We start from the raw sequence: 10,246 nt of genomic DNA on the forward strand, positions 1-10,246 counted from the left end.
AAGAAGGGTTGAGCTCAGTATCCAGAGGCCTCAAGCCAGTGTATCAAAGCAGGCAAAAACAATTAGACTTGTTATATATTCAGCTCAATAGGAAGGGAACATGTATCGAAATGTGTTAGAAAAAATGTTGAGGCATGTCCATTATCTGATAAGGTTAATTAGTGAGTTAGGGTCTGCAAAAAGTACCTAAATACAAAAATGAGTCACGGTTTAGAAAATATCCAAGATCACTGAGTTTGTTGCTTAGATCACAGAGCTCAAGACACTAGTTAAGTTTATGACGTGATTACAAATTTTAATTAATATAAATCAGTCATAACTGTTATAATCATTTATATTTGCTGGTTATGCGGTATTGGGAAAAGGGGTCTGAACGGACTAAAGAATGATCCCCTGACTTAAGAAAAAAAACATTTTAAGACAGAATTAAGAAGTGCTTATGGCTAAATCATAATACAAGAAAAGAAATGTTGATTAAAATTGTCATTTTTGACCATGTGAAATGATCAAATATGATTAAATGTTGAAGTGCTGTTGTTTTTGAAAAGGTAATAACTGAAATATGCATCTGACTGAGGAAGTGTAAACTGCTTAGGCTGGGAAAGTTAGGGGGGATTTCTGGAGAAGAGGTCCACAGCAGACATTCCGGAGGAGATATTTACCACTTTTGTTTGCCACAAATGTGACCAGACAGAGAAGTAGGGTCAGTTTAGAACATAGGGTCAGTTTAGAACATAGTTGAAATTGACTCGAGAGTGTTCATCTCACCATCGTCCTTACTTCTTCCAGGAAACAAAGTAAAAGTTAAAACACTTAATTATGAAACTCCAACTGAGTCATTTGTAGTTTTGCATCTGCCACTGCCCACTGATACCACATTCCTACCCAACAACAGTTAATACTATGAATAAAATCACAACAGCCTTGATACATAAGGCTCCCCATTCTCCGACTATCGCTTCTAGTCCTTGCCACACACGTGCACCTCTGCCAGCATTGTTTATCATTTCAGCCTGTAATTTCTTCAACTTTTTCATAGCAATAGAAAATGTTCCATTCGGGGCAGTGTGTTCTGGAATGTATGTACAACACTCTACTCCAAACATGGGACATATCCCTCCTGATCTGGCCATCATTCAATCTAATGCTTTCCTATTTTGAATCGTCATTTTTGTATTGGCATGCAGTTCTCCACCATATATTTCAAATCCTTCTTTTGAGTAATTAAGCAGTCTTTGTTGATTATAGTATATATAATTTATCCACTCTACATTTTTATTACTAGTCATCCATGGTATGATGGACTCTATACCAGCCACTAATTCATCTCTGGCTTTTAACTCGAATGGAATTCCTCGTGGCTGCCCTATAACATCCAAATATATTTCCTTGTCATCTACAAACCTTTTCTCCCTTCGATCACTGTGCTCAATTAACTTTTCCATGCCTGTATATATTACTGTTATGGGTGTTTTTAACCTACTTAACCAACTTACACAGCCCAACCCACCTTAATGGTAAATCCATTATTAGTGATTCATGGTATGATGGACTCCATCCCAGCCACTACTTCATCTCTGGCTTTTAACTCGAATGGAATTCCTCGTGGCTGCCCTATAAAATCCAAATATATTTCCTTGTCATCTACAAACCTTTTCTCCCTTCGATCACTGTGCTCAATTAACTTTTCCATGCCTGTATATATTACTGTTATGAGTGTTTTTAACCTACTTAACCAACTTACACAGCCCAACCCACCTTAATGGTAATGTGTTCATTAGTTTATCTCCCCCACACATCCAATAACTATGTGCAATAGAAAATGTCTGGTCTACAAAGAAAAATATAGTATATTATAGAGTATAGCTATATTTATGTTAGTACAATCTTGATCTAAATCCTCTGAAGGGTTTTCAAACCAAATTGGCTCCGTATTTGATGGTCTGTTAACATGTGGAAACCAAGATAATACCCAGGTAATTTTACATTTAACAGTTGTGTTTCCTACTTCAACACCATCTAGATTTCTAAATACTCCACCTGCATAACATTCATATTTTTCCTCCCAGTCTATTATGTAATTTGTTGGGGCTTCCTGGTTCGTTGCCTGAATTTTGAAATCGTCAAACATTTCATCATATTTATAACCTCCAAATGTCAGATAAGTATGTGATTTTCAGGAAACATACAATAACCTGCATCTAAGGCCACACACCGGCTGGTGAAAAAACCTTAGTGCCTCATCATTGTTAATACATTTTCCTGTGCTGCATACTTGTTTTTGGTATTTTGCACATTCCTCAGAATTATACTTCTCTGGGATGACTATGGGTCTGGTTCCAGGTGCTTTTGAGAACACTAAACAATCATCTTTGGTCATGTCTCTCACTGTAGCCCACATACTTCTATACCAATAGTTTTGTGTGGCTTGGGCCTCCAATTCGTCTTTATACTGGTTATACTCTTCTGACCAAAGTCTTTTTGGGGTTTTAAGCAAGGTTTGGTTTTGTGGCCATCTTCAGTACATTTCATAAGTATCAGTACTTCTAATTCCCCCTGTGGATCATTACATTTTGCATGGGAACTTTTGTTTTTGTCATTATTCAGATTTTCTTGTTTATTCATTTCACCCTTGGTTGTAGCCGTACTAATGGTTTCAACCTCTCTTTCTGCTGTTGTTTTTATCAATTTGGTTGTTGTCGCCAACTTAGATGAATCAGTAGTAGTAAAAATTGGTGTTGTGGTGGTGGTGACTGGTGTTGTTGGACTCTTAGTCGTAGCTTAAGTTGTAGATGTTGTGGTTATGACTGGAGTTGTAGGGCTTATAGTAGTGGTAATAACTGCAGTTTTTGTGGTGAGGGCTGGAGTTGTAACTTCTTAGTCGGTGCTGGTATTGTAGCACCCTTGCGTGTGATTTTGTTTTTGCCATATGATCTAGGGCCTGGTTTATTTACTCTGTGTGATTTTATTGTGGTTACTAATGTATTTGCGGTGGTACTCACTGGTGTAACCATGTCCCCTAACGGCATGCTGCATAGATTGTCCAATGTTGGTGTGGCATACTTCACATTCCACTGTACTGTTACTTCATCTTTGCCACCTTGCGATGGCGTACTAATGGTTTTAAGTTCATATGTTTTATCGTAATTAAGCGCTGCATAGTTTACTTTCATGATCCATCCACATGGTGCATTTATCTACTTCTTTATCCCACACAGAGGTCCCCGTTTTTATGATATCCACCCACAAAGAGGGTCATCTCCGAGAATTTCTAAAATCGTCACCTCTCGGCTTATCATGCCTTCAGGCCGTTCTTGTTCAGGAATATGTAATCTAAATCTCCCCACTGTTACTAATTCTGTCCTGAACAGTTTATTTCCGTGTAATACTTCTGGTATCTCTGCGTTAGTTACCCTCTCTAATTCTAATTCTCTCCATACTGAACTGTCGTTAGCCGGATCCACTACCTAGTGCTCACTAGTGCTCTATATTTGTAATTGGAGTCCCACTGTGTTGCCAATTTATGGCATGGGTGGACCTGTTAGCATTTCATGCGGTGTTAGATGCGTGATTCTATGCGTTTTCATTCGAGCTCATAAGTGCTAGTGGCAAAGCTTCTACCCAGTTCAGCTTAGTAGCAGCATATATTTTGTTTAGCCTAGCTTTTAGGGTTCCATTTATTCTCGCAACCATTCCTTGGCTTTTACACTGCTCCCAACCATTGTTTGACTCTTAGCTGTTTATAATACCTTTTGCTACTTTCTTCACAAATGCTGACCCATTGTCAGAACTAATTTCAGATGGAATACCAAATCGTGGTATTACCTCTCTTATCAGTAATTTAACAACAGTTTCAGCACTTAAATCTTTTGATGGTGTAGCTTCAACCCATCTATTAAATCTGTTAATTATTACGAGCATGTATCTTTTTCCTTAAACTGATTTTATCATGTCGTCATAATCCATAACCAGATGTTTAAATGGACCTTTTGGCACTGGAATATGTCCTACAGATGTTTTTACACTTTTCTTCACATTATTCTGAGCACATATTTCACATTGGCTCAACACTTCAGCCACGATTGCTTGCATGTAGGGCGACCAGTACCCTTGTTGTCTAATCTTCCTCATCACCTCCCCCCTGACACAGTGATCTACACTGTATCTCAGAAATCAGAATTGACAACAACGTCACTGGAACCACTAACAGACCGTCCTGCGACCTCCATAACCCTTGTTAACTCATTGTCGCACACCACCTTTTCCAGATGTCCTATTCACTTTTAGTTGCTTCTTTTTGTATCAAAATGAAATGACATCACCATTGGTGCCAAAATGGCCACCTGACATTTAGCTGCTGATTTGGCTTCTTCATCAGCAGTATTGTTTCCACGAATCACAGCATAATTTCCTTTCTGATGTGCTTGGCACTTTATTATTGCAACTTTTAGCGGAAGCATCATTGCTGCAATTAGTTCTTTAATTTGGTTGTAGTGTTGAATTAGCGTTCCGTCAGTTCTACGGAACCCTCTTTGATAGTGTTAGGGTTAGTGCTTTTAATTCTGCCAATTGTGCTGAGCACTGCTGCTCACACCGTTCTGCCTTTTCTGTTTTAAACTCAATACCTGCATGTGTTCCTGTGTGGTCTCTATAGCATGAACCGTCAGCAAAATATGCCACATCGGCCTGCAACAATGGTGTTGACTCCATGTTGACCTTAGTCTAGTGTACTTCATGGTCTGAACTACACACTCATGGGGTTCTCTCTCTTCCTCTGAGGGCACAAAGTTAGCTGGATTTGTTGTGTTACATCTCTGTATTGTCACACCTAGCTTGAGGTATCACAAATTTGCCTTGGTTCACCAGTTCAACAATTTTGTGTGTCAGATTGGTAACTGGATACCCCATAGTCACTGTTGCAGCTTTTTCATATGTTTAATGTACTGCAGCTAAGCCTTGATAACATGGTGGCCATCACTGCGCCACATTATCCAACTTTATGCTGTAATACGCTACTGGTTGTTTCTTCCGACCACGACACGTCTCATGCATTAGCACTATCAGCTCGCAATTTAACTTTTAATGCCTTGTTAACACCGATATTTAGCAGTTTGAATTCTTTAGTTAATCTACTCAGAATGATGGCAAGCCCTGAATTAGTTTTGCTTCACTTGTGTTTTGACAATATCGGTGAGATATTGTCAAAACACGCAGGGAGTCACAGATCAATAGAGACGGAGATTTGTGGAAAAGAGTAGTGGCCCCGGTTGGACACTGGGTGGCACTGTTCTCTGTTCTGAATGGTCACCGTATTGTTGTTTTGACGCTGTTCTGTGCAGAAGTGCAGACGTGGTGTTGTAGAGAGAGTGTGTTTTTCCTGTATCGATAAAAAAGGAGAAAGAAATAAAAGAAATAAAAAGAGGTATTGACCGCGAAACAATTGACATCCATGCGTCTAAGTCATCCTTCTGCATTGCACCATACATCAACAATTCATAAACACAACATAGAGTCTCCGGATGTTGGGAGGCACGATGCAACGTTGCACCAACGTTGGTTTGGCTTTATAAAATCAGTCCAAGTGCAACCAGAATTAATACATAAGACTGGGTTACTGGGTTATAAGGCGCAATGTCGATTTTTGAGAAAATGTAAGGCTTTATAGTGCGGAAAATATGGTAACTAGAAGTATTGACAAAATGGGATGAAGACTGTAGGGACAAAGTGAGGTAACTGTGGATTACCAGCTAACACTCAAGACCAAGAGACATTGTCATTACCCTCTGGATTAATTTTGAGCTTCGAGTGAGAGAACAGTGGCAGGAGCCTCCTTAAGAACTCTCTGAAAAATTGATAGGTTAGTGAGCTGTGATGACCTAAGAGTAGACGGCAGCAAAGATCCATCACCCAAACATTTAAGGTGATATCGACAAGGACTGCCTTAGAAGCAAAGAAGCAACCAATGAAGGAGATAAAATTCTGTGCGGGATGTTGTTACAAACTAATAAAAAAATGCACAATAGTACCACTAGGACTTGGGTACCATACATGATCCCAACGGTTGAAGGATCAATATGAGAGCACAGACCTATCCAATATCAGACAAGCAATATAAAACTGACAAAATAAACTTTGTCCTATTGGCTTCTGGTCCCAACCTAGTGAGAGGGGGAAAGATGAATCGGAGGAGGAAAATAATTGACTGAGAACAGCCGAAGAAGGAAGCCTCTCCATTCCCACCGGAGTCGAATGATGCTGAGCATTCAGAGAACACCGAACCAACTGATGCTATAAAACCTGAGGATAGTGTTAAATCAACACCATCATCTTATGCAGAGAGGTACATTACCACTTACACTCCATTTGCAAAAGGTGGTCAAAGTCAAGAATATGGGAGGTGTGAATGGTTTCCTGAAATAAATCCTACGAAAACACATCATGAAATTGATGAATGGAGAAGAACCACACTAAATAACGAGAAAATACACAGTCAGAAGATGAAAAAACAAGACCTAGAAAAAGGAAGGCTAAGAAGAAACATATAATACCTCTTAACCCAAAGCATAAAGAAGATGATGATGGGGTAAGGTCTGTTTGATTGCCAATGAGAAAAGTTAAGTAGATAAATGATAAGGGGTATACCATCTAAAGCACATGTGTCGAACTTATATTTGGCCCACAAGGTCATATCAACTGTTTACTAAAGTTGGCCTCTCAGTATATAGGCCCTATATGCTGTTGTTGGCCTGTGAAAAAAATATTTACATAAAAAAGGAACTTGAAAGGCTACAGATAAAGAGGCATAATAAGAAACAAATACTACGAATGTGTGTTTTATTTCAAACGTAATTTTTCATGTTTTTATGATATTAAGCTTTGGTTGTTTCCAGAGAAGGGAAAACATGCACAATTTTTCAATTAATATTAAGTTTAGCCCATGACTTTGTCCAAGTTTATAATTTTGGCCCACTAGGATTTTGAGTTTGACACCCCTGATCTAGAGGGAGACTTAGAATAGAATACAATAGAATAGTCTTTATTGTCACAAGGCATACAACGAAATTGAGGAATAGGTATATTGAAACAAATGCTTTGATAGCCCTTACAAGCATTATGTGGAAAATCCATAAAAAAAACCCTGAAACATCACCTACAAACACTTGCTATCTATCTCCCTATGGACAAGGAAAATCGAAGGCTGACCATGAGAAAGGACTGATACAAACTGTTGAAGACCTGTTACACCAAGCTCATAGTAAAAGGTAGTGGTGGGCGGATCGAGCCAAATATCGATAGTATCAATACCAAGTTGGTATTGGTATCGGATGGATACTAGCCTGGAGAGATTGATTCTTTACTTTAAGTTCCGCTTTTGTTTGCAATGCTGTGGTTTCAGCAAGAGAAAACAGAAAGGTTGCCGGACTCGCCGCTCCTGTGTCAGCGCCAGTGTTGGGCACGTTGGGCAAGTAATTAGTTATTGTTACTAGTCACTTCTCCCCAAAAGTAATTGAGTTAGTAATTGAGTTACTCCACTATAAAAGTAACTAGTTACCAGTGAAAGTAACTATTGCATTACTTTTTTTAGTTTAAAAATGTGTACAAAAGCAAAGACAGGTAACTGAACAGAGGTTTTAATTTATTGCACCTTAACAGACCACTGGTACAACTGTTTTCTTCTTCACAAAAGTAAACTTTTTAACAATATGAAGTGCTTTTAACTTGCTGTGGTTTTAATCAAACTTCTACAACTTGAGACAACTGGTATACATACTATACTTCAAGTATAAAGCAAACAGTTTAACAATGTGAGCTTAACAGTTACATCTTTTCTTACTGTGTACCCTTCTATGTTCTATCTCAAAGATTTATTAATTCAGTGAATCTGAAATGGATTCAAAATACCATGGTGAAAATAAAAGCCATGAATAGAGATTGATTTCTGATCCTAAGGTTTGAAATCAAAAAAAAGAAAAGTTATGTTCTTTTGCACAAAGTGCTTTAAACTCTCTAGTGTAAAGTAAATAATTTATTATTAAAAATAAATTCCACTTACCAACATAAAATATAGACATGAACATATTTTTCTTACAAAGAATGTTTCCTTTATACAAATGGATAGAGCACCCATCTTGTGTCTAAGCAATTAATATTTACTGTAAACAAAATAGAGTATAGAGATGAGCGCTGCACAAAATTAATTTTGATCTTCAAACGCCCCCCCTGTGGTGAGGCACAGTACTGCCTGCCTACCCTGCTGACATTTCTCTGCACTTTCTTGTACGATAAGTAGGAACAATTCTCTCGCACATACATTAAAGACATTACACAGACTGTAGAGAGTCATGCTGTAGAACAAATATTTCTGTAAAGTTCATATTGGCGATATGGTGAGGAACAGAAACGGGCACGTGTCATGCGACCCAGTTTGTATTGGATCGCACAGTGAGATATGAGGCACAGCTCTTCGCTGCCTCACCCTGGAATTCTGCTCTGTATTTGATTGCGAAATACTCAAATTCAGCTACTTTTACTTAATCAAATGTCAAAAATGTGTAGAGTCATACTGAAAATGCATCTTTAACACAGATCAGTTGAAAATATTAATATTTATTTTATGTACTTTTTTCACTGCTTCCCCTAAACACACAAAGCGTCTGCCGTCGAGATATGCATCATTACATTGGAGTTGTTTACACCGGACGTGGACAAACCCTTTGCTCTGGGACATAATGTTCACTGAACATGTACATTTTTACCTTTTACCTCGACGAGGTTAAACTAGTGCCTGTATTCGCCATCTCTGAAAGTTTGTGTGTGTCTGCTGCTGCTGTGTGCTGGATTTGTGTGTCCTGGGTTTTAACTATTTAATAATAAAAAAGGAAACCACAAAAAACACTTAAGGTCATGAAAATTAATTGAGATTTAGCAATTCTATGATGCATCCACCTTATTTATTGAATAGTATGGGATCGGAATCGGTATCGGCGATACTGGACTATTTACTTGGTATCCGATCAATACCAAAATATGCTGTATCGCACACCACTAGTAAAGGGAGGTATCAGTGTGGATGGATTAAGAACAAAAGATCTACCATGGAAACAGGCAGAAGATGCTGCATTAATAGCTGCTGACAACTACTGCCAAGTGTATGCCAGAATTTTTACATCACAGAGATTGTAGTAATAATTACTCCTAAGCAAGGAGATGCCAGGAGAACTCAGAAATTGGGACGAGCAGTTATCCAACCTGCACAGTCAAAAGGAGCCACAGAAACCATCCAATGTGGGAGGGAAATGGATTTGAAGGAGCAAAAGGAAAGACAGTTGTGCACCAAGAACTATGGACCAAAATTGCCAAGTTGAGGCTAATCTCCAAAAAGCTCAGGCAGAGAAAAGCTTGGCGTGGAAAGATAAGGTCACTTGCTGTGTGCAACAATGAATCTTTGTTGCTACTGAGGAATGGGACAGTACACCTAAAGGCAAGGTGGTCCCTGAAAAAGCTGTGGGTAAAGTAGTGACAGCGGTGAATCACTAACCTTAGGACATAGCAGGAATTGGATAAGTTAGGAATGGAATTGGGATTACTGAAAACCAGATTCATAGAGTCCTAAACGACTGCAAAATATGGTATTGTATAATGCAGGAAGAAGAGAAAAAAGAACGCCAGTTTCACCATAAAGACTACTGTGCCCTGGGGATCGATCTGCATAAATGTCAGCGGCCCCTTAAAAGAACTAAAGAAGCCTCTTGGATGAGAGGTGAAACATCTTTAAGAAACATACTCTGTTCAGTTGCCCTCGATATAACTATTTTTGGACACTGTACAAAACATTCTAGATCAGAACACAGTGAAAATTAGTAAGCAGTGGATCAGCTTAAACCAGTTCAAGAATAGACAAACCAAGAACCAAAAATGGTCAGCGGTGTATTGGACCCACTGCTCTACATTAAACTGGCCCAGATACATAGAGCCATTGTAATGTAAAGAACAACTACTGGCCTATGGGCTGGAAGAGCACGGAACATGCTGATCTGTGCTCAACAAGGATAGTTTTCACTGGAATCTGAGCAACTTGAATGGAGTGAACTACACAACCAATGTTGTATATGTAGAATGCCTACTGGACTGGGAGTTCAATGGTTAGGACAACCAGGACATCTAAAGCCCCACATTGCTATGGAGAAATGAGTAAGTTACCTTATAAACCAGTATAAATGCTGAATTATCACATCTGTGAAATGTG

The sequence above is a fragment of the Cynoglossus semilaevis genome, chromosome 8, assembly GCF_000523025.1.
Source record: "Cynoglossus semilaevis isolate Cse_v1.0 chromosome 8, Cse_v1.0, whole genome shotgun sequence".
In the NCBI taxonomy this organism is placed as follows: Eukaryota; Metazoa; Chordata; class Actinopteri; order Pleuronectiformes; family Cynoglossidae; genus Cynoglossus; species Cynoglossus semilaevis.